General features: G+C 42.7%; 1 long non-coding RNA gene across 1 annotated transcript; it reads right to left on the minus strand.

Annotated features, from left to right (window-relative positions):
• Positions 1-700: 700 nt before the first annotated feature.
• On the minus strand, positions 701-12,412 carry LOC107316809 (uncharacterized). The gene is made up of 2 exons (XR_014932965.1): positions 8,682-12,412; positions 701-1,653 (listed from the first exon to the last, which is right to left on the minus strand). It is a non-coding gene; the product is annotated as an uncharacterized LOC107316809 (long non-coding RNA).
• Positions 12,413-22,623: the final 10,211 nt, after the last annotated feature.

A 22,623-nucleotide genomic window follows, 5' to 3' on the forward strand; every position in this document is an offset into this window, starting at 1 on the left:
CAAGGAATAATGTGCCATTCTGGACAGGAGCAGCAATAAAGGGTCTCCGTGATGCCCAGCACAGTCAAGATACAGAGATAATGGCCTCTTTGTTCCATAAATGTTTTTCCATAAAGATCATTGCTGAACTACCAGAGCACTTTCAAGTCATGCACTAGGCAATATGACTAACATCTGTCATGTGTTTTTTTCCTCTCATGCCACCCCCAAGGGCAGATGTCTGTGCAGTCACGGGGAGAGGGAGCTGATTACATCATCTATGTAGGTTTATACACACATACATACCCATAAACATGGGCCCATATGTGCCAATGAAATCTCTTCCTCACACACATTTCTTTGTGTCAGCAATAGGAAGAGCCAAGAGATGTACTTTCCACCACAGTAGAAGGAGGGGAAATTTGCATCACGTTTAAGCCAACAGAGATGCTTTTCTTTGAAGCTTTGAAATCTAAAGGTAGTGTGCTCAAAAATACACCCTTGAAGTAAAAGACAAAAAATTATCTTCAAAACCCATAAACAGAGTCTCCGCTCCTCCAAAACCTCCAGCTCTCCCTCCTCCCTTCCCTCTCCCCAAAGCAATGTGAATGGCTGCAAAATCAATGTGGGATGTGGCAATGCAAGAGCTCTGACGGTGTTCTCTTCCAAAGGAAACACTCGGTGCCTTTATTACAATGAAAAATAATAATGGGAGACAGAGTGAACACGGTGTAAACACCTTTAATGCAATTCTAATTTTATCGTTGCTTCAAGATCACAGATTGTTATGGCAACTAAAGAGGGAAGGGGGGGAAACCTGATCGCAGCATTAATTTGATATCAGATTCATTTGTTCCACATTTGTGCTTCAATGCATGCATAATAAACAATGCCAGTTAAAGAAAAACAATAATACTGAAGCTGTAATAATGGCATAATGTAGTACCCACTCAACCCCCAAATCTGTTAAAAAATGAAACTAAAAAATTCTTATGAGTCTATTATAGTTCCAGCTGCAACAACGTTCACATTATAACCATTAACACTTGAAAAGCGGAACGACCAGTTTTCACAACTGCAGTCTATCAAAGCACTGAAAACACCTTCAGATGGGATGTGGGCATTGCAGTACCAAATGTGGGGGTGAACTCCTGGGGCTGAGGTGCCTCCTCCCATGGAAGGACCATAAAAGCCGTGATTGAAGCCCTGTATCCTGTGTTTTGTCCAAACCATGATGTTTGAGCCTGAGATTTGGTTCCTCAGGTCAGACAGAGCTTGAGAAAACTCATTGCAGGTAAGCAGCTCCCAAAGGTGGTTAGATAATATGTCACAAGGTAATAAGCCAGGTTCCAAATTTGTCATTGGCCATTAAAGCCAGGAACTTGAGTATGATACATCAGGTCCCCATTCACAAGGATGGGACAGTTTCATCTGTGACAGAAGAAAAGCCTTCTGCATGGGATGTGCAGGGGGCAGGAGAAGACACTGAACACCCCAGGATGAACCTGCAGGGCTTCTCCTAATAAGTTTTGGGTACTGCAAACTTTACTCACCAGCAATGCTGGACATTTAAGTTCTCAGGTCTTTTTGTTAACTGACAGGTGCTCAAGGAGGCAGAGGGTATCAAAGTACTTTTGAGGTTCTGAAGCATTTTCATTGTTAATTTAAAAAGTTCTGGAGGAAAACAACATAGAAACAAACCTGATCATGGGCTGTTCAAAAGCATGGAGTCATTTCCTACAGCCACACACAGCAATACCCACACAGCTGATAAAGAATTGTTTCAGGAGGTACTCCCAAAGTGGGCAATGAAGACCAGGGACAATGAAATAGAATATGAGATCATGTGAGCAATAACCCCAACTTCAGCCAGTGTCAAATCTGGAACCAGCACAGATGTTGCGGTTTATTTTATTCTGCACATAGTAGTGTCTCTGTGACCCACCACATACAGAGATAGAACAGGTGAGAAATGGGTTGTGTAAAGATACTCACACTCTCTGTCATCAGGAAATTTTCCAAAAATCCCATTTTCATCTTTCTGAGAAGAAAAAATAACTGCAAAATCCTAAAATTTTCCACTTACCAGAAAATCCGTCCTGCCCATAATCAATAAGTGTAAAGCTGGAAAGATTGAAGCTGCTTTAATGAGGATTCTTAAGGGAAGTGGATCCATCTCTGATACAGGTAAAAATAAAAACAGCATCAGAGAAATAGAAGGTACAAGCTATTGCCCTCCAAGGAATGTGATGTCTGCAGCTTATCCAAACATAATTCCAGAGGCTTTGGGGCATGAAGTGTGGCATCACTTTCAAAAGGACCCATTATTAATAGTGTCATGGGTTTGTGGGATTACAGTGTCTCAGTGGTTTATTGTATGTTCATTCTCTCTGTTTACTAGCAAAATGTTTTTCCTCCAGATTCTCATCTGCCAGGGCTGTAAATGCAGCTTAAGATCTGAAAGTCAAGATGAGCTCTTCCAGGCTCATCCATCAAGAGTAATAAAGTGTCTCCTGGAGGTGACACATCAATAAGCAAGAGCGCAGTCTGATGGTGGTGGGGTTATACTGCGTGTCCTACGATTAGAAATTAACGATCAATTCTTTTGGATAATGCAGAAGATAGAAAAGGACTGAGTTCTGTTAGTAGAGCAGACTAAGAGTAGTAAAAATTCCATGTTTTTCCTCAGCCAGAAAACATAACTTGACACACGCCAAGTATCCAGGCTTACAAAGGTACGAACACACCATTTTTATGTCCACCATTTTTAGAGTAGAAGTGTGCTTTACTCATACTTCATTCTTTGAAGAGCTAAAAACCACTAAAGTAAGACGTAACCTGAGGGTCGTAAATATGGACATTCAATTAAGGCAGACTGAATTAATAGGTGAAAAATGGTTTCACACACTTGGCTAATAAACAGAAACCAGAAATTAGTTAATTCTGTTTCCAACCAATAGCCTTGTTCAAACAAGAGCCTGTAGTGCAGTGTTCAGAAGCATCCTCCTGTGCCTGGGACTGAGGTAGAATCATGCTTTAGCCCGGTTTTCCCAAATGTGTCCATATTATTCTTTTAATGACAAAAGGAAAAGCAATAGGTCTCTTTACAAAGCTTTCCCAGAATCAGCAGCACTTGCATTTACGAACCATAAGTGACCAGTCTCAGTTCAGCAGAAGCAGAATCACATCACAACTGGCTTCTGCTTGTTATTTAATTATTGTCAACATTGTTCCATTTTATTATTTTTTTAAGCTGATTTCTGGCTATTCATAGATGACAAGGAAAATCAATGTCAGAAAGTAACTACATATTATGTTCACTGTCCTCGGCACTTAGTGCTTAAGATGCAGCAGTAAATTCTTAATTAATCAGAGCTACAGACAGATCTTTTCATCTCCTGCACTGAACTGTCATCAGGCACTCCAAAGTACAGAGACAAAGACATTGCATTTCTTCAGTGATCAGTTGTGACTAACGTGGGTTGAAAAGGCTCCCATCTTTCCAAGACAATACAAAAGTGGCTCCTGGGCTTAAGCCCTGGCACAGACACAGCTTTTCTGACCTGCCAGAATAATCTTTATTAAGAGAAATGTCATCGTGAGTTGTAGGAATTTGTGTGCATGGTTGAACCAGATGGGGAGCTGAAGCCTGACAAAACCTCAAACAGGAAATAGGGTGGAAACAATGGGTTTCCTACAGAGGATGCTAAAGCAGATAAGACAATGATCATTTCTGGGCCTGTAGGCCAGGAACTGATTATTTTTTACAAGCAAACATGCAGTCTGTGTTTTGTTCATCCAGGTACTTGGATAAAGCTTTTTTTTCCCTTTTCTTTTTGCACACAGACCATCACCCCAGGCTAACAAGGACAGGTTATTTGTGCAGAAATGGAAATATTTGTCCTTCATAGTTCATTTCTCATTTGGCATTCTTTATTCCTGATTGTTCTGCTTTAAAAGATAGAAGCATCCAGCCATGGAGAAACAATAATACCTAGTGACAGAGGAAGCCGATGACACAGCACAAACCTTGTACTTGGTGCTTGGTGCCTGGCACTCAGCAGCGCTGCAGGAGCTGAATCCCAAGTTGTTGTTTTTTTGCACAAACATCGTTAGCAGATTCTTCAGACTGACAAACCCACTTAAGTGAGGATTGGCTGATAAGTAAGGGGTAAGCAATTAAAAAGAAGGAAAAAAAAAAAGGCACACTGACATCCACTGGGAGTTTGAAGATATTGTGTCATGAATTTTGGCCACACGGCCATGAAGGGAGACACCGAGTCTTCAGATACTGTTCTTTCTCATCTCTGAGAAACAGACCTCTTAGGACCTCCCATAGTGCCTACAGAATCCTGTATTCTTTGGACAACCTGAAAATGCCTTGCAATACAAAATTCATTAAAGTGGCCAAAAATAACAGGCATGACACATCCTCCCCCTCTCCTATCCTCCAGGGACACTTCAGCATAAAGGATCTATTTATTTGAGTTATAAAGGATATAGTTTCTATACTGCTGTTTCCCATCCTGGCTTATATCAGAAATAGCACAGCCATCAGAAACAGAGAGGTGATTGTCCCCCTGTACTCAAACTGTGGTGTTGTGTTCAGTTTCGGGCCCCTCACTACAAAAAAGACATGGAGACCCTGAGTGTGTCCAGAGAAGGGCAATGGAGTTGTGAGGGTGCTGCAACACAAATCTTATGAGGAGTGACTGAGGGAACTGGGATTGTTCAGTCCGGAGAAGAGGAGGCACAGGGGGTACCTCATCATACTCTACATCTCCCTGAGAGGAGGTAGTGGTGAAGGGTGGATTGTCTTCTGCTCCCAGGTTATAGTAATAGGACAAAAGGGAATGGCATTAAGTTGTGCCAGGGCAGGTTCAAGTTGGGTATTAGGAAACATTCCTTCTCAGGCATTGGCACAGGCTGCCCAGGGAGGTGATGGAAGTGTTCAAGAGACGTGTAGAAATGCACTGAGGGACATAGTTAGTGGGCACGGTGGGGATACGCTGATGGTTGGACTAGATGATCTTTGATGTCTTTTACTACCTTAATGATTAAATCATTCTACGAATCTATGTTGTCACTGATCTTTCCCAACTATCCATCCCTACTGTGACACAAGCCAAAGGAGAACTAATCCTAAGTGAGGGTTGTCAGGCAATTTGGGAAAACTAATCTTTCTGCTGCTTCACTGTGGATATTCAGACTCCACTCGTGTTGGCATTTTAAGGTATGGATGACCAGACCTGAAAATGTGAATTTAAACAAGGGGCTGGGCTTGAATTTGGTCACTTTTGACCACAGTGCAACCTTCAATGTTTTTATAGTTGTATGTCTTGGATGACATTGATTTCACAAGAGTGAGAAATGAGGTAAATACAGTGAGCCAAGACAGCCTCTATCTGTTAACCTTTATCATTCAAGAAATCCCAGTCACAAGCAGCGTACAGTAATTATACCTTCCAATTCTGAAGTTGATTTTTTACAGCAATTTTGAGCTTTCCCCGTTTAAGTTTGTAACGTTAAGAGTATTTTGCTCTTTCAAGTGCTGTTCTGCCTATGCTCTTTCAGCAACTTATAGTGATTAATGGAAGCTCCAGTATACTCTCATATGATAGAAGAGACACAGTATTACTGCAGTTTCTTCTTCAAGAAATGAAAATTGCACTCTCTAAACCACTATAATAAGGTAACTGCTGATGAACGTTGACTTTAATGGCTACTGGGATCCCTCTCTTCACTACTAAAATTCAGCCACTTGCAGTATGTGAGTGCAACTGGCACCCAGCCACCCACAGCCACAGAGATCAGCAGTTCCTGCCTCAAAATAAAACAGAAACGGTAGCAGAAGGTTGTTGAAATTCCCTAACCAGCAATTTCTTTAACTTGAACATAAATTTTGTGTGAAATAAGAAAAAGGAAAAAATAATTTTAGAAGGAATGACCTCCTTCAGATGGGAATGGTTCAAAGTGAAATGTTCTGATCAAGCTGAAATTAATTATTTGACAAGATTATTTAAATATAGCAGTTGGGTTTAACAGTTGTTGATCCATCTCAGAAAATATTTCCAGACTTGAACAATTTTCAGTGCAGAGAAAATGTTGCTTATGACGGTAACAGCTCCAAGGCAGTGTGCAAATGAATGGGGAGAGATATTCCATGTCCCAAAGAACTTGGAATTCAAAGGGAGGACTCAGGCAAATGCAAAGGAGCCAGTGGAAGCTGGCCTGATTTCTCTCAAGTTTTCAGGAGCCCAGTGGCTAATCTAGTCTTCCCAAATCCCACTCCAACGTCTCTTCTATTGAATCCTAACCATCTCATGGTGTTTCCATACTTTTTTTCTCAGGAAGGGTGCTCAGAGCTGTGCTCCCTCCCAGACTACCTTATGCTGCCAGACATGAAGGCAGAGTTTCATCTGATCTTTCATTCTTTTTTATAATTAACTCAGGCTTAGATTGAAAACGAGTAAGCAAATGATTTGTATTTTGTGTATTTGGTGTTCATTATCTCACCCAAAAGGTAGCTCAGGTGAACTTTCTGACACATGCAACCTGTTTTCTTTAAAGGTATAAAAGCCATTATGCAAATCTGAAGCCAGAACTCATTTCTCCCTCAGCCCATAGATACAGCCAGCTCTACTGAGTCCTCAGCACTGTGGGATGCCTTGTTATCATGCTGTTCATGCCCCAAACCAGCCACATGACCATTATAATGAGGTACAGATTAAAGGCATCCTTTGCTAGGCAGCTTTCAGCCAGCATGGCAGAGCTCACGTTGCCTGAAGACAACAGTGCAAAATCACCTTTAGTGACCCAGGCAATATCCATCTACCTCATGGACTTGCATGAGCCGTGGCCTAGGGAAAAAAACTCTTATCTGTGAACAGTGCACACAGTTGGATCAGTTTTAAATATGCTAAGATCCCTCTTAACATAACTGAACACAGCTTGAGCCCTTTGGCCAGGATTTCTAGGATCTCCAAACATCCAGCTCAGGCAGGGTCTGCAAGGAGGCAGTCCTTCCTTACCCACCTGTCAGCCTTGCACCTCTGTGTGTTGCAGAGGGTAATCATAAGTACACATACTGAAAATTAACCAGAATGTGCCTGTCCCTCCATTTATTCCAGTCTCCCCATGCCTGCAGAGATGCTGGATGGCCTTCAGTGCCCATCTGCCCATCCTTGACCATGAAGGGTATATAGGGCACCCCTGATGTGTCTTGCATCTACATGCCCATCTAAATTCAACCCAGTGCTTCTGTGACTCAGTGCACGTCAGCATCTATCTGCCCCCATGCTACACAGTGACGTTGTAGAAACTGCACCATCACTTGTCACATCACTAATGAGATGTCATTTGAACTTGTCATTGAACAAGGAACACGTTCCCAAAGCTCCCATGTCTTCAGGAAGGCTCAGGCTCTGGGAAAGAGCAACTCTCTGTATGGATGGGTTGTTTAAGCTGAATGCATTTATTTGTTGCAACCAGACTCCCTGTGGACACTGCTGACCCAGGGCAGTTTGAAATAAATGGTGTATATAGGAGCTGCATGGGACTTACACGGTATCTGTGGCTCTACAGCTCATTCCTCCCCACTTGTTTTGGAAAAGTGCTGTTTCACTTCCTGGTAACAAGAAGCAGAACCCAATGGCCAGATACGGGCTAATCTTGGATCAAAGAGAGATGAGTACGGTGGGAAGAACTTCACTGTCCTTGGCCATTGCAACTGCAAACAAGCAACAGCTAGCAAAAAAAAATAAATGCAAAAAAATGACCTGTGACATTTGGGATAGCACGTTTCCTGACAGATGAAAAATGTCACCACCAGCATTTTGTACATCAATGACAGATGAGCTGGCAACTGCTCCAGGTCACAGCCAACCTTTGCTGAACTCATGCTGGCCGCATGAAAATGACACCCCCGGCCCTAAATGCCTTCCTGCAGTTCCCCACCCACTGTTCCTTCTGTCAGCCCGTGAGCTTAAGGGGGACAAGTTGTTCCCAGAAAGTGCAGCAACAGGCAAAGCAATGGCACGATTCAGATTTGAGTTGAATTCAACAAATGGGTTGGAATCAGAAGGGAAAATTTTAAAAGAAAGAGGAAAACATGTCCCAAAACTTGCAATAATTTAGTGTTTCCTTTTCTGAGATTTTCTGAATGAAACCTTCTAGTTTTCTGTTGTGAAATGAAAAGACCTCAGGCTGATGTAATACTGTTGGGTTGATGAGAAATTTCTGCGTGATCTCTAACTATCTAAGAAAAGAGTGAACTGTTGTGGTGAAGGAAGGTAGTTTGTTGTTGGTTGGGACAGACCTTGGAAGAATGTCATTTTGAGTTATTGCTTTTGTCATTCAGCTGGGTGAAATAGTTGAAAGGGAAGTCTATTTTTTTTAAACTTGCCACCTGTTCTTTTTGCAGCTTGTTGGTGTCAAGCCAATGAAACTATTGAGAGACGTATCACAGCCGTAGACAAATTTAGAGGAAATATTTTGTATACGAACTAATGACATGATTATGCAACCTTTTAAAATGGCAAATGACAGCTATTGGAAGTAAATTTTACTGAGAGTTCAGGCAGAAGAATAGGATTACAAAATCAGTAAGGTTGGAAAAGATCACTGAGACCATCCAGTCCAACCATTAACCCATCCCCACTACGCCCACTAACCATGTCCCTCTGTGCCATATCTATTCTTACCTTAAACACCTCCATGAATGATGACTCCATATATTCCATAGACCATTAATAATGGATTTTAAGTGAAGTGAGAGTGAAAGATCAGTTCTCCATTCACACACTGAGTTCTAGAACAAATTAGAGATAACTATTTTTAAAAGTAACATTTAATTTCAAAAAGTAATGCAGCATTGTTCTATTATAATATATAAATCTGTGTATACATAGTGCATATATAGACATACATCTGTGGATATAATTGCTTATATATATGTGTAAACAGTCACAGACACACTCATGTAACATAGAATAATAGAATCATTAAAATCAATGAAATCATAAAATCATCTAATATCCAACTCATTACAAGCAATAAAATCATCTAATCCAACCATCAGCCCATGCCTGTGATCTCTCTGGGCTATGTCACTTGGTGCAACAAATATCGTATTTAAATGATGTTGGTGGAGGCCTGCATCTTGTGCACATACAACTGATCATATTTTGACATAATAGATTTGTAAAACAGAACTAAAAAAATGAGCCCTGCTCCAGGGAAAAATCAGGATACTCTGAGATCCCTGCAGAGGAAATTGGCATCTACGCATTTCAGCCTACTGCTCCAACAAAGAGATCTCTACAGATGCCTGCAGCTGTATTTTTAAAGATGAGTAACTAATTAACAACTTTATCAGCATATCTTTATCAAAAATTCATTATCTTCTCTGGGTTGCAGATTGCTGTGCACATGGAAAGAGTTGTTTTTATTAACATAATGAGAGGACATCAGTTGGCTTTTGGTCAAATTATAATGATAATGATAGCAACAATAATAACAACAATAATAATACAGAGATAAGATAGGTCTCCCTTTTTATATAGTGGCTGACATATAAGCCATAATTTTCATCCTGATTCCATACCTTTACAGACCTGCTAAATCAGCCCAGTTCAGCACCATGAGCACTAGGAGTCAAGATGGAAGAGAAACCAACAAGATTTCAATGCTGCCTCTTTACTGCCTTGCTCCTATGTCATCCCTGCAAAGGAAGGCAGCAGAACAGATTTCACATCATTCGTACACAGTGCTTCTCACTAGATCTCAGTCAGGGCACTTAAAAATAAATCAATAAATAAAAGCAATTAGCAGCATGGTTCCCAGCCACAGAAGCTACACCTTAGACTACAAAATGACCCATCGAGTGCTGTCCATAGTCAGTGACAGATCTCAGGTCAGCGATATCAGTTCCTCTTTCTTTGGCAAGAAACACAAGGGCTTTAAGTAACCCCATCCCAGTTTGAGATGGAGCGTAGGGGTATGAAAGCATGAAGGTTGGCTGGAAAGAAAGAAATGAATAGGGTGGAGAGGGCCAGGTTTTGTGGAGTCAAGAGAAGACTTGAGAAGGAACTCTTGGAGACACCTTTAGGGCTGCACGCTGGGGAGGATGAGCTGGCTGAAAGTCCAGGAATTAACTTAAATTCATGCACAAAGTACAGGTGGACCAGGGGCAACTAAAAAATCAAACACTGTGCTGATGCACCTACAGGCTGAAAAAAGGGGTCTTTCTCTTTTGCTTCACCATAATAGAAATGGAGAAAACTTCATAGTCTGTCCATTGAGACCCCGCTTAGCAGGAGTCACCCTCACTCTTTGTATGGGTCCATCAGAGAGTTACCCCATCTACATTTTCACAGTTGAACAGAGATTTTGCAATTACATGTCATTATTCAGGCCACGGAACTGTAAACAATGTTAATATAATCAGAAAATCAACTGTTTTAATGTAGTTTGCATTTGCTGCTCAATGCTGTCAACTGCCATGACTTTACCAAGAAAATTACAGTAAAGGTTTTCATTAATAACCACCATTCCTGGAGCTGTAGGCATCTATTTTTTGTATCAATGAAGCTTAAAACATTTAGGCCTATATTTATCTCTACCTGAAAGGAAAAGTAGTTTTGATTTTCATTTTAATCTTCATTTTTAAGCTATTGTTGAGATTTACAGGGGTGAGAAAGAATGCTGGCGCTGAGCACAAATGACTGGAGTTTCCACTATGGGTTATGAAGTTTTACACAAGGAACTTAACCCCACATGATGCTTGCCATGAGCTGCAGAAGCCAATGTATTCACTGCTGAAGGTCGAAGGGCCAAATTATCCCTGCTGGGATGTGGTCTAGGGCAATGTAGATACTTGAACCTGAGGCTCCAACAACTAGACTTGGGAAATGTCACTGAAGCCTAAAGAATAGTAAAAAAGTGGAAAAACTCCCCAGGGAACGTGTGTCGCTCACTGCTCCTGTCAAGGAAATTGCACAAAAATTTCAACTGACAAACGTGCATACCCCGGGAGCTGCACTACCACAAATGACAAACCCATCACGCAGGGAACAGTAATTGCTGTACCCCTTCAAACAGTGTCCTCACTGCTCCAGGACAAAGCAATTTGTAGGAGAAAAACAACCCTCAGCCCATGCAAATTGCCATGCTCCCTGCAAAAATATCCTTCCTAAATCCCAAAGCAAGGGATAGCCCTCCCCTGCCAGAAGAGGAACAATGTGCTCTTACCCTTCATCTCCCACTCAGCTGCTACCCAGAGAAAGTACCCAAAACTACCATGGCATTTTTCCATCCAGAGAATATAAGACAACTAATACCATTTATTGAACAGTGTTTTGAACTTCTGGGTGTTATGTCACCTCTGAATGAAATGAAACAGGTCCAGAGGGTGCTTGTATTGCCAAAAGTAATCATAATCATCATGGTAACTCTGTGCTCACTGTCACATGCACACACAAAGCACTCTTTCCTCAGTTTGGAGGCTACCAGGTAAAATGAGCCCACCGTGCTCCCTGCAACATGGCCAAGGAAGGTGCAAGAACTTGAGAAAAACACATAGATTTATTCACCTACCCCTGTGCATTTTGCCCTGTATTGCAGCCCAATCGTTGGCCAAAAGCTGAGTCTGGAAGTGTGCCTGGTTGAAGGGCTGCAGCAGGACTACAAACATCACTAGACACATACGTAAAACATATGTCGTACCTAAAAAGCTTTCAATGTGGATATATTCAAAGCATCCTCCAAGAGCCACACATTAAAAAATGAAGTTGGTAATTTGATGCCTGGGATGCATCTCACCTCTGAGTCACCAGATTGAAATGACTTCATGAATTTGGTGCCTAGGCTCCCATCAGAGCCAGTGGAGACCATGAAGCAAGTCAGCTCTGCTGAAAGCAGAAGTTAGGCACAGGTGTGGCAGATATGATACAGATCCTAAGCGCCTAAGCTCTTCTGGATTGACACCTGCATTTGGTCAAAGAAATAAAGTCTTGAATGTCTGGTCTGCTCTTCTCTAGATTGTCTTCCTCTCCACTGAAAATAATGGGAGATTAAAAGCTTAAGCCTAAACAAAGACACCAAATGTAGGTGTCCCTTCAGGCTGAATCCCACCTTGAGTGCTAGAAATCAAACAGCAACCCAGTATTTGTAACTTACCTGCTTCATGTTACAGATTTCCATTTTGTTTATTCCCAAAGATAGGAAACCAGCTGACAGATCTCATTTGGATGGCCACAGTCCAGCAACCTTACAGACATAACAGATAGACAAAAAATTGTTCACGGTGCTTCCCAAACAAAATCAGCAAGTCCTGGAGCTGCCTAGAGCCTGTGGCCAAAGCTGAGACAAAGCTGCTGACTTCCTGATCCAATTTGTGACTTTTGGTGAGGCCAAAAAATGCTTCTGATGCAAAGATTGATCAACCAACTTCTGCAAGTGGGTGCCAGTATCTGTTACATATCATAAATGTTCTTTTAAAACATGGTGTAGAAGCAAAAAATCAGAAGCTTGTCTAAGGGAAGACTGTATAAGGAATACTGAGAACCCTGACTTCTGGCACTCCTTTGGGTTGAGAATGATCCAGCCAATGGCATGTAACTACAATGTCATAGAGTTGTCAAGGTTTTACATATTGCAATAATGAGTCATAAACAAGCTGCCTGGTTCTTTCTGAAGCTATGAGCTATGAATTTTTATTTATCAAAATACTGTGTACAAGATTAACACCAAAGTCTGAAATAAAAAATAAATCTGTGTGTTCCAAGAGAACACGATTCAGTCGGGTCTGAGATTCAGCCAAAAAAAAAAAAAAAAGGCAACTTCTTATGCAAACGCTGTTTGAGGGCATACTATGTGAATAACAGCAGCCTTGGGATATGAGATCTTCCAGCAACCTGCCCACCTGCCCCAGTGTAATTCTTCACTTTGGTAAATCTTATTTCCTTTACATATAGATAGAGGCACACATATATGAATAAAGATATTTGATGTCAACCCCACTAAGAGGAAACAAAGAATGTTATTTGAGATGAGCCTAACAGATTGGATTAAAAAAATAAATTAAAACAGCAACAAACAGCCCTTGAGAACCCATGTGCCAAGTTTAATCCCCTCGTTAATTAAAAATGGCCGAATTATAACCCCTTTCAAAAATTAGGTTTCCAGTGGAAATGCCAACTGAACAGACCCTTCACTGTAATGGCCCTGCTGGCACCCGCAGAACACAATTGCAGAATAGCAAAACATATTGGCACCTCCTGTACGTGCAATTGAAATATTCGTTCGGTGTCGTCTCTTCCTGTTAATTGCTGTGTGGGAAGTGGTCCCCATACAGCCTCTTTATCTATCTGTTTCAGAAGCATTGCCTACAACTACGGGCACTCTAGGGGCGCGCTTGGCCAGGCTGTTGGGCTCGCGTGCCAAGCATGGCAAAGTCTCTGAGTCCATCCCTCCTCCTCCTTCCCCAAATGTGGCAGCTGGATCTGCGCTTGGCTCCCGGGCTGGCTCCTTGGCTTCTTTCACTCTTGGCTGGTCGCAGGGCTGTGCAGCAGCTTGCACGCCTCGCTGGGTGGGATGCAGGATGGGATGCCTGCTTCTGTCACTGCAGCCTTGACTCCCTGCTCACCCCCCCTCAGCTCTTTAATGCTTGCTTTTCAGGAACTGAATTCTCCAGAGGACCCCACTTCAAGCACTGTTTTCTCCCCTTCCAATACCAGCAGCATAACACCATAAACCTCACTTGCATTGAAAACCAGTTTGCTTTTCCATGCATGGCATCCTCTCCCATCCAGTTTCTCTGTTTTCCACTTTAACCGTGAGCTTTTTGCTCTTTATTATGAATTTCTTCAATGCCCTGTAGGATGCAGCAGAGCCCTGGTGTCAGCCCTGAGAACCCATCACACTGACTATGTGCAGGGTATAAAATAGCTTCTCCCTTTGCAGATGGATTCCCTGTGCAGATTCATGACCATGAACCAGATCTCCACTGGGGCCACCCCAGCTGTCAGCACGACCATTGACAACCACATATTTCCAATGCACTTCATCTCCACAGCTATCTGTGGCCCACTACAGAATATCTACTAGCAAACAGGAACACGGATGCTTAGGCTGAGTTTTGCAGTCAAAGCAATGAAACAAGTTGGGAAAGATAAGGAAAAACCTTTGGTTGGGCTTAAGGGCAGGTTGGCTTTTTGGTTTAATGAAGGACTGGCAAATAACTTACAGTGCAAAGAACCTGACATCTTTCTGACCTGCAGGCAGAATTAGGAAACAGAACAGTCTGTGAGAGCGTGGAAGTATGGGTGTGTCTGTGGGTCTGATCATGTAGAAGTTAGAAAGTTATGCACTGAGGGTTCCTCTGTAATGAGAGACAGTATAAGTCTGCATTTGCATACCAGCTGTCGTCAAGGAACAACCAAAGTCTTTCCAATTCCCTTTTATTGTACTTTGCATTGGAAATTGAGTTACAGATCCTGCAAGTCTATGTGAAAAAAAAGAAAAGACAAAGACTGAAATAAGCTGCAAGCGGAATTTAGGTGCTTAACCATTCAGAAAACAACAATTAAAACTCCCTGCTCTGCCGCTGTGTAGGCTCAGAGATATCTAAGCATCCAAAGCAGAACTGTTCATTGAACATTCCCTTACTTCTCTCCTATAAGACACTCCAAAGCATCAACAGTTCTCACAGGTGGGCACTTGGTCCAAACCCCCACCAAGCACAGCCCTCACCATCCTGCCCTCACCATCTCACAGCACCTCACTTTCCTGACACACTGGGATCAAGTCCAAAGCAAGAAGCAACAGACTTCCCATATCCCTGTCAGTGGGCCATTGCTGAACAGCACTGACCAGTGGCCAGTGGGCCAACACTGATGAATGTGGCCCTCTGCAGTCCCTAAATCCCCACACAAATAATGGGGAGTGGAGACCTTTGGGTTTCCTTCTGTGGGGACACATTCCAGGCACCCCATTTGGACCACATCCCCATACACTCTGCCTTGGGCTGCAGAAGCACCCCATGCTGGGGCTCATTGCAACTGACTTCTATCCGGGGTTGTTAATAAGAACTCCCCTGACTAGGAAGCCAACATTTCTGAAAACAAAACCATCTCCTGCCAAACTGATTATATTTACTGTACAACACGGAAGCAAATGAAATCTCTGATTGAAAGAGAAGGAGAAAGCTTTTAATCCTGCTCTGCGATGCTTGCCAGATTGACAAGTCTAGGAATATAAATGGAAGAGTAATTATACAAGGCTCGCTTATGTCGCTGCTCAGATTTATTTTTTCGAATGTAAGAAAGAGAAAGAGACAGAAAAGGCCTGGCTTGTTATATTGCTTTCCATAGCTATTAGTGCAAATTGATTAGAAATCTACATTTATGACGCACCAAACTACTCAGAAGATCTCTTTCTAGCTGTGGTGTGATCCCAGCTTTACAGACTGACATCAAATGAAGAAAAGAAGGGAAGAAAATATGAACTTAAAGCAAAGTCATATTTTCATTGTTACATGTCCCATAGAGGAAGGGGGAAATGTGTGCACTGCCTGATCCCAATGATTACAGAGTAATGGGAGAAATCTGTAAGGATTTAAATCTGTTAAATCTTCGAATCAACAGAATTGTAAAATTGTTTGAGTTGGGATGGGCCCTCATAGGTCACCTAGTCCAACTCCCCTGTAATGACCAGGGACACCTACAGGTAGATCAGGTTGTTTAGAGCTCTGCCCAGCCTAACCTGGAGCATCTGAATGGATGGGCATCCACCACCTCTGGGTGCTGAATTCAATCAGCAAACAAAAGTGATGGAGGGGACCAAACACAGAAATGATGGTAATTTATAACCACTGAATGTTAGGAAAAGGTACATCAGAGCTTTGGGTTAGGCTGTATCTCAGCACAAATATGCATTTCCTCAGGAGCCTTAAGGACACCATACTTTTAAATTGGACAGGTACTTCCAATCAGAGGCCTGCTTATCCATCACATACAGCATTTAAAAATAAATATATTAAAAAAAAAAAAATGTACAGCATAGACAGAATTTGTCTTGCTTAATTTAAAACATTCACACCAGAGACATTTGCATCTTACTGAGCCTCTGATCCTCTGTGAAGAGGAGCAGGCACTTTTACAGCGTACTCATTTGACCTATTTTAGATACCTTCTTCGGGGCAAGATGAATCATGCCTTGAATGTGCCAATTTCCCTGCGGTGCCCAAGCAAGACTAGACAACCAGTTTATTTGCTCAGATGAATCCCACGTGGCTGGGGCTGATAGACTTGTGTTATGATCTGGCTGAACATGAACTGTCTTTGGTCCCAAGTCTGATATCATTCTGCAGAGAATCCTGTGAGTCGGATATATTAACTCAGAGTCGTACGCTAATTCTGTTATGAACCAGAGCTGCCTTGCATCTCACCAGATAAAAGTTAGGTGGTGGAAATCAGCTCTGCACCTACCTACCTATTCACATACCTTCACTGCAGCAAGGAGATGATCACTCCTTTGGTGTTGTCATCCAAATGGGAAGCACCGTGGGAAGCTTAAGCATCTTGTCCAAAGCCTGTGATCAAACAGAAAGAATTCAGAGCTAGAATCTCCTTTTTCCAAGCCCCTTTTTGATGAGTTTCTTATTCGTTAGCAGGAAGTTGGATTGTTTTTTAAATGCTTTCACTACCTTAGGAAATTCTTCATGCCTCTTGGGAAATGTAGTTCTTCATCTTTAAGAGCAGATCAGCTATGAAAAGCCTTCAGGAGCCTTTGGGCTTCTTGGAACGATCACATCCCTCATCCACAGCTTGCAGTGAATGTGTGGCTGCATCTTCATACATCCTATGTACAAATTCTACAACCCTTTAAAAAGCAGCAACTATCCCCAGATATTGTCATTGCTGCAACGATAGTGCTGAGCTGACAATTACCGTGTTCTGCTAATGAATATAACTGCTTTCATTTGAGAAAATAATCACCATAAATTTTTAGGTTGTTCCCAAAGCCTGGAGAAAACAGTGGCAGATTCAGCCTAATTCCAGCAATGTCAGTACAGATGTGTAGTAGAAATCACCTGCATTTTAGCTTTCAGTTTGTGGTGGATGGATATGGATGTCCCAGATAGAAGTATCGAGAAAATAATTTACATTCTAGTCTTTCCTCCTTTGGTGAGGACTTTCTCTGAAAGGCAGCTGTATAGGTGAAGATTCAGATTGCACAGGGACATTGAATATTGAACAGGAGCTTTCTTTCCAAATTTTGTTTCCAGCAAGGCTCAAGAAAGATAACAAGAGTTTTATACGTCTGATTAAAAAGCCAACACTCCAAACTGTGCGTGTGCAGGTTTTTGGCATGATTTCCATTATGGTCATAATCAGCTGCTTGCCCATTCCAGCTGCTAAATCACAGTAGACAAGATTTGAATTCCAAATATTATTCTCATCACCATGGTATCCTGTGCACAGATCCCTGAAGGTACTTTAAGACTTTTGAGGCTCTGACTCCGAGGGCCAGGCCCATAAATAATTTCAGCTCTCACAATTAGCTGACGTTGAGTTTTGTTTTGAGGCTTTTGCACCATGGGGACCGAATCCAGAATCTGCCTCACCTCCAACAGGCTCAGGGAGATCAGAACACTTCAGAAAGGGAATTGAAAATATTCTTCCCAAACACACATACACAGCGGAAAGTTTAGACTTCAGACCAAGTAGACGATAAACAAGGTAACTAAGGACTTCAGATCCTACCTTTTCATGCTTTCACTCAACATATGAAAAACCAAAGTGGTGACACTGAACAGAAGCAAAACTGTAGGCACGGAGGACTCTCTCAAGAGAGAATAAAACTACCTGAAGGAAGTTTGTAGTGAGCTGCGAGTCTGCCTCTTCTTTCGTGTAACTATTGATAGGATGAGAAGGAATGGCCTCAAGTTGCACCAGGGAAGTTCAGGCTGGACAATAGGAAATTACTTCTCTGAAAGAGTGGTCAGGCACTGGAATGGACTGCCCAGGGAGGTGGTGGAGTCACCCTGGAGATGTTCAAGGAATGTTTGGATGTTGTGTTGAGGGACATGAGAGCTATTGGTGATAGACAGATGTTTGCACTGGATGATCTTGAAGGTCATTTCCAACCCTAGTGAGTCTATGGTTCTAAGAGACACATAATCAAAAGTCAGAACTTCCAGAATCAGGTGGTGGTAGTTGGAGGTGGATATGACATACTGTCATATTGTTTTTTATTAGCCTCGTTGTCGCTTATATTTTACTTTACCACTCAGTCCCTTCTGGATGTGCCCCTTGTTGCTTTGCATGCTGTAAGAACCTCTTGAAATGAACAATCTAATATTCAATCACAAGAAGATTAGCTTTTGACTATACTTCACACTACACCAAGCCCCTCAGCATGGAAACTGTTATCCAGCAAGAGTTTAGAAAGAAGATGGAAGACCGGGTAGTGCTGGAGACCTAAATGATAAAGGTTTATTCTCCGTGAAGCATTACTTTTATTTTCTTTTAACTTCAGGAAGCAACATGCCTTGAGACAAAGCGCACAGCGTGAACTGTTCAGCCTCGTCATGCTCGAGGGCAGGCATGCTGCTGAGTCACCACACACAGAGCTCCCCTCACACTGAGCTGGGGCAGCCTGTGAAGAGGATATGGGAGAACCGGGATTAGCTTGGAAAAGTTAATTCAAAACTAAAGCAGCATGCCCAGACCATGTCCCAAGTCTCTGCCCATGAAGGCAGGAAATGAGGACAGAGTTCAGGTGTTTGAGTATAGAAGTGCAATCCACAACACATTTATCACCTGCGGCTCCTGAAGGGACATAAACACATAATTTTTGCCACTGTAATTACCCAGCTGTCTGGAGTTTTGCAACTGCTCTCAGTAATGTTGTCTTCTCAGCAGGACTGCACGGATAGCATCTATGTCATGTACATACCTGTTGGGATCTACAAATTAGGGCTTTCTGTGCAGGAGTTCCCTGAGCAGCCTTGTTTATTTCTCAGTGAGGCCATAGACACATTGCTTAGGTTTCCTCTTGTGTCCTAGATGCTAAGACAATTCTTTTGGAACAGGAAACAGGATCCCACTGCCCCTCCACAAACCACCCCAGCACAAGAGGAGCTCTAAGGCTTAAGAGAGAGTGAGAAAGTTGACAAATGCTCTGACTCAGCACAAAGGATGTGCCTTGTCCAGTTTCTTTCATTATGAACACATGGCATTTTGCACTGAACACCTCCAGGGACAGTGACTCCGCCATCTCCCTGTGCAGCCCATGCCAACACCTCATCAGCTCTTTCTGAGAAGAAATTCCTCCTAACATCCAACCTGACCCTCCCCTGGCACAGCTTCAGGCCATTCCCTCTCATCATATCATTGTTTCCTGGGATCAGAGGCCAACCCCCATCTCACAAGGGCCTCCTTTCAGGCAGTTGTAGGGAAGGATGAATTCTCTCCTGGGCATCCTCTTCTCCAGACTGAACACCCTCAGTTCCATCAGCTGCTCCCCATCAGATCTGTGCTCCAGAACTTCACAGCTTTACTGCCCTTCTCTCAACACGCTCAGGGCCTCAATGTCTTTCTTGTAGTGAGGAGCCCAGAACTGAACACAGTACTGAGGTGCTGCCTCACCAGAGCTGAGTGGATGATTCAGCAAGTAATGTACTGATTCTGCACATTTGCTGCCTTGGCAGTAGAGGTGTGATTTCCTACAACATTAGCTGCCCTCTTAGGATAAAGTCATCACATTTTGCGACGTGCACAGTCACATGCCTTCTAAACCAACGTTCACGTCTCTGGAAAACAGAACTAACTGATGAGCATCATTAAATCCCCAAGTAACTCCACCTGCTCCACAGTGTCCTTCCTGAAGCCACAGAGAAGGGCATCTGATACACACACGTGTCACTGCGACTTACGTCAGTGAGCTAACAGACGAGACCGTGAGATTGACACGACGGCCACAGGGCCTGAATTCAGGTCACAGACAAAACAAATTAAAAGATTCTCTTTATCGCAGTGCAATATCACTCTCTCACTCATACCCCATGTCTTTGGCACAGCTGTCTGTATGCAACACAGGCAGGGAAAGCTAACCCACTGTTTGCCAAGCTGCTTCTCAGCACAACATCTCCTAAATCAAGGTACCGCAGCTGGGTCCAGGCACAACAGCAAGGCTCTGTACTGTTTGTGCCTGTGGAAGGCTGTCATAGGTTTGTGGAGAACATTTGCAGGTCAGGGAGGACAGGGCAGGCCAAACCTGGGGCTGAAAGATGCCCACAGAGGCCAGCAAAGGCAGCAGGCAAAGGTGATGCAGGAGGAAGGAGAAGCCATTGAAACTTTTGGTCTCAGCTTCATGTAATGCAGGTCATGGTCAATAGGACATGCATACAGACAACAGGCATACAAAGGATTTCTCTCCTGCATTTGAAAGTTGATTAGACCATGGATTAAGACAGACAATTTAGTCATGCCTTTTGTGGCACTTTAGCCTGTTTCGTAATCACTGTAAGATAGAATTTGGCTTTACACCCCTCACTTCTCACCCCAGGGACAAAGCCTGTTTTCACCCAGCGTGCCAAGACGTTCTATGAGATTAAAATTATATCTTTTGCAAGATTGTCAAAGCTCCTGCCCTCAAGGGCCTCTTTGTAACTGCTTCTGGAGACTGCCAGCCTCGCAGGGAGTAGAACTAACTTCAGAAGATGTGAGGTGGGAAGTAAAAAAAAACACTAAAAAATTATTCTTAAAATCAGAGACAGAGGGAAGGACTACTTAATTCCATACAGAAATCATTTCTCCTTCCTGCCAAGCAGCAGTGGGAGCTCAGGCCTTGGAGTTCACGGTTCAAGAGTGCAATCATTTGACGCACAGTCGTTGCCAGGAGGGGAGGCCAACCTAGGCAGACTGTGCAACTCTGAATTTCCAAAAGAAAATCCCAATTTGCAGAGCTATCCTTCAAGGACCTGGCTCCACAGGCATTCCTTGTGTTAGCCTTCACCAAGGCAATCTGAAAATAATGATAACAAAAGCATCAAGGTTGAGAAGTTTGGACTTAAGCTTTGCGAGGCTGAGGAAAGAAAAGAGGGATATTCCCCACCACCATTTCTAACACAAAAAGCTCTTGTCAGAAATGGCACATGGATTTTGGAACAAGGAAATAATAATAAAAATAACCCTGTTATTTTTCAGTCTTAATATTTAATTAGCCTGCTTAAAAATGCAGGGAATCAAAAAGACAACAGCAACAAAACACACGCGCGCATGGGGATTAGTCTGATGTTTGGCATTGAAAAAGCCACCAAATGACAGAACATACTGTGGTAATTCATGCCCGTGACATTACAGTGATTGGCTTTTAATGCACTCACCAATAAATTACCACTATTCAAACAAAGCGTTCTGATGAGACAGATGGGCAGAGAGGAACATTCAAGGTTCTTGATTATTTATCAGTTGGCTGAAACATTCGGAGACCAAAGGGAGCATTGTATATCCTACCCCATGAATCACCTTGCACTGAATAAGTTTATGTTCACATAAACGCTAAAGTGACATTTCCACTGCAGGACAGAGGGAAAGGATGAGCAAACTGCAAGTTAGCCAAGGCAGCATTACGGGGCCCCATGATCCAGCTGTGAGAGAAGACAGCAGGTTTGGGACAAAGCATTGCTCATCTTCTCTGCAGACTTTGATGCACCTCCACAGTTGACATAAACCTAATTCAGAGAAGGCCTCCAGTTTGAAAAGTCTGAAGTGTACCTGGTTTCCACAGATCCCAATGGAAACCTGGCACGTGCTTATAGTGTTCCCCCAAATCTGGGTCCTGGATCCATCAGTCCAGCTCATAAACCAATTTATGCCAAGCCCCACATGACACAGCTTTCAGTAGTGCAGAAAATGAACTCAGATTCCCAGAACCCACAGCAAAGATGCTTCGTTAGAGGGAAGCTACCAGGCTGAATGCCTTTCAAATTTCAGTGCTACTAACCTCAATTTAAATTAAGGGTATTTAAACCATCTAATTTATTCTACCTCTTTTCCCCGTACTTTTTCCAGTATGCTCTATGTAGCCACCTAAGCAGCTTAAAGACTTTGCCTTTTGTGAGCTCTCAGCTTGGCTCTGCTGCACTTACAAATACTGAGCCATGAAAATATCACATGAGAACAGCTGAACAGAACCTGGTCTCAGATGACATTTTAAACTATTTGGGAAATTCTGATTCCAATTAGATTATTTTTTTTTCCCAGTATTCTTTTAAGTTCAAAATACATAAATAGAATCTGTGTTTTTGCCACAAAATATGAGGACTGCTCTGAAAGTAACGCCTCCTGTTTTATTATGTTGGCCCACAATGTCAGTGGAGCTGAATAGCAGCTTCAGTGCATTGGAAACGATGGTGGCAACATAAGAAAATAGCAAAGTTTGTGCCAGACGGATCCCACAAATGCCCACACAGGAACTGAAAGAACACTGTATGCAAGTCTGTAGGACCTACTGGACCAGTACAAGGCTGAAGGTGACAGTTTCCTGATCACATCGTTACCAGTAATAAAACATGGTGTCATCATTGTGACCCATGAATCACCAAGGTTGGAAAAGATCTCTGAGATCATCCCATCC

Source organism: Coturnix japonica, chromosome 1 (assembly GCF_054131305.1).
Source record: "Coturnix japonica strain WE chromosome 1, WE-NBRP24, whole genome shotgun sequence".
NCBI classification, from domain to species: domain Eukaryota; kingdom Metazoa; phylum Chordata; class Aves; order Galliformes; family Phasianidae; genus Coturnix; species Coturnix japonica.